The 3,506-nt window shown below is 30.7% G+C and overlaps 1 long non-coding RNA gene across 2 annotated transcripts; it reads left to right on the forward strand.

Annotated features, from left to right (window-relative positions):
* Positions 1–402: 402 nt before the first annotated feature.
* LOC107772466 (uncharacterized) lies at positions 403–2,330 on the forward strand. Of its 2 annotated transcripts, XR_012705505.1 has the most exons (4): positions 403–842; positions 1,460–1,514; positions 1,714–1,845; positions 1,959–2,330. It is a non-coding gene; the product is annotated as an uncharacterized LOC107772466 (long non-coding RNA). The 2 variants fall into 2 exon arrangements; XR_012705504.1 differs by having other exon boundaries at positions 403–1,514.
* Positions 2,331–3,506: the final 1,176 nt, after the last annotated feature.

The following is a 3,506-nucleotide window of genomic DNA, read 5'->3' on the forward strand; positions in this document are numbered from 1 at the left end:
AACCATTTGCACACTTCTTATAGGCTATTTGCATCATTTTTTTGCACAACTGGTAATACTTCTATTTTTAAGTTATTTAAATATACTAACTATATAATAATGGTTACTACCAAATGCGAGTTTTAACTTGTTTAAAATTGTTTAAGATTATTAATATTACTACAAGAAGTTAGGGCTATGACAACATTTAAAAAATGACTTATGTAATAAATGTCGGAAAAGGATTAAATTTTTGACATTTTTTAAGAAATGTCGTAAATTAAGTGACATTTAATAATAAATGACAAAATTATTGACACTTTTAATTAAAGTGTCGTAATATTTGTCTGACTTTTACAGCAAATGAAGGAAACTTATTTACGTTTATAATATTAATTCTGACAAATTGAAACTAAAAAATTACGTGTATATTACAGAAGGCCGCCTATCTAATGTTCTTAATTCTCCCAAAAGTCCTACTCGTGATCTCTCCCCTTTCCTCAAACACAAAATCACGATTGCCATCTTTTTATATTCGCGAAATTGTCGAGGCGTCGTGAAACTACAGCATCCTAATGAGATTTTTCTTCTGGACTCGCTTCATATACCTTTCAAGCGTTCCAATCAATTCATCTCGAAGTTCATAGTCGCGCTCGATTAGCGGATAAGCCAATTCCAGCATGACGCAGAGAATCGAAAGGGGAGATGACCTGGTTGGTGTTAGACTATTCTAGAATTCTAAACATTACCAAAATTTAGGCCTCCTTTCATACACCATCGGCTGTCATATCTAATCTGTTCTCTAGTCAATAATACCATTGTTGATAATTCTCGATATTTTAGTCAAGGTTACTAAGTTTCGGGTAAGTTCTATTCACCTATGATTCGGTGCTATTCTCGATTGAAATTCTGGTTGTCTGCCTTTAAAATGGTTGCAAACTTTTGTTCCATCCTATTCTATTCCTACCAACTGTTTGATTAAATGCTTTAGAGGATTAATTAACATTTATTGGATTTGCACTTTCGTAGCTAATCATTTTTCTCATAACTAGAGAGAAACGAATTTATTTTTATCAGTATAGCAGCTTGATTATAATCCTTTTACATTTCTCAAAAAAAGGAATATAATTCTTTTGTATAGATGACATTCTCATAACTACTTGAGGTTGTATAAGTACACTTCATGATTTGTCTACCATTCCATTCTTCTTCATATGCTACGTGTGACACTAGTTGAGGCTATCTAAGTACTGCCCCTTGACACTATGTTAACGATACCTGTTGCACTTGCAACAGCAGAGCTTCATTATGAAGCACCGAGCTGGAAATTGTAGTACTACATCTCTTGGTAAGAAGTTAAACAAATCAAATATCAAAAGTCAGCCCTTTTGCTGCATCTTTTCATGTTGAAATAATTTTGTATGGTACTGATTAGATTATTGACATTGCTTGGGTGTTCAATTTGTTCTTACAACTACAGAACCTGAAATTCATTTACCACATACGACATACTGATGCACCAGTCGATGCAAAAGGTAATTAATCAAATTATAGGACAATCTTTGCATCAATAGATAGTTTATTTAATTATTTATTCCCGACACCTACTCTATATTGATCCAGTGAAATGATACTCTATAATCTAATTATTTGTTTCACTGTAAAAGACCTAAGACTAAGATATAATGTAACACTGCAGACTAATATTTGTAATATTGTTTCTCTTTGCTTTAGCTTACAGAAAGCATTATCCATCATTCTTGGAATAATGAAATATGATGGTTAGAAAAAGATTGCTCAAGATGTGTATCCACCTAAACGGCTGGCTGAGAAGGGAATATCATTTGTGAAAAACTTCCTTCAGCTGTATGTAACTCCATCTCTATTAATGGAATGATCTTTTCCATAAGCTAATGATGCTGAATTTATACATTTCTCTTGAGCTTCTAATATTGAATCGTTTTTATGTTTTCTTGCAGAAGGTAGGAACCACATGACTTATCTATACTTCTTCAAGATAGTGTACGAGGTACAATCATGTTGTTCTTTCCGCTACTTAGTAGTTTCCTAAATTACCTTAGTGATGATTCTATTCTTTTTTTGTTTCAATTCTTGGAACAATACCTTAGAGAATATGAGCAACTAATATAAAGGAATCCTCCACTTGGGAAAGCATGGACACTAAAGCTTTTCCATCAAAAGGACGATACTAAAGCTATGACTGGGTAGATTGTTATGGAAGTTTAAGGGAAAAGTTATGTAATTGTATGTGAAGTAACTCTGTATTTGATTCAAATTGTTTGTAATATACTGAAAGTATTGAAATAAGAATAGATGTTATTGTGAATAAATTGTTGTTACTTATTGATTTCTTTTAATATAAAAATATCTTTAGTTTAATCTTTATCCATAACAATTCTTCATATTCATGTTATTAGTCAAAAACTATAAAGAATTAAACAGCATTTATATATATATCGCAAAAAAGACAGGTTATGAACCCAAATTATTGACATTTAAAAATATCATAACTAAGTGTCACAAATTATTTGCCGACATTAATCTAAATGTCGGAAAAAAAACGACATTGAAATTTCTGACATTTAAATTAAGTGTAAAATAAATGTCGATAATTGATTTTGTGACATTTATGTGACTTATGCCGACATTTATAAAATGTCGTCGTATGTCATATTTCTTGTAGTGTATCCATTTCAAACGTGAATGTTAATCATAATAGAATATACATAACCTATGTTATATTATTAAACTTATATTACGTTTGCTTTATCGACTTAATCATCTCATATATATTCAGTTAAAATGACAACAGAAGTAGAACTAGCAAAATAATGTGTAATTAATTAATAACGTACCAGAAAGGGAGTTTTAGAGTAACAGTAAAGTTGTATTGATATGACCTATAGGTCACATAATTGAATCGTAAAAGCAGTCACTAATGTTTGTACTTTGCACTAGGTAGTTTGTATACATCACACTCCTTGAGGTACGATTCTTTCTCGGGCCCTGCATGAACGCAAGATGGTGTGTGTAGCGGGCTGCCCTTTTTTACAATTAACTACGTACAAATATACATCTAAAGATTAAAATATAAATAATTCAAAAGAGGTTTAGAGATCATACAAAAATCCAAATCACAGAGGTGTTTTCATTTTCAGGATTATAATGATTTGGTATTGACCTTTTGAGTTGATTGTTACCTTGCGATTAAAGATTTTACTTTGTAAAAGTTGATTATGGAAGAAACATTATAATGAATGCAAAGTTATTGATAAATGATTTCTGAGACTTGAACAATAGAACATATAAAAAGTTTTTATTGAACTAAAATTATTTTTTTCACAATTAACTTATTTTTAGTTTGTTAATTATTTATGCAATTTTCTAGCATTTGTTTACATATAAAAATGTCTGTGGCATATGGAATATGGTAATGGTAGAAGCTACAACTGGTGGGGAATACAACTACGAAAAATTATTTTGGTGATGAGAGGGAATATTAAAGT

The sequence above is a fragment of the Nicotiana tabacum genome, chromosome 22 (assembly GCF_000715075.1).
Source record: "Nicotiana tabacum cultivar K326 chromosome 22, ASM71507v2, whole genome shotgun sequence".
Lineage (NCBI taxonomy): Eukaryota > Viridiplantae > Streptophyta > Magnoliopsida > Solanales > Solanaceae > Nicotiana > Nicotiana tabacum.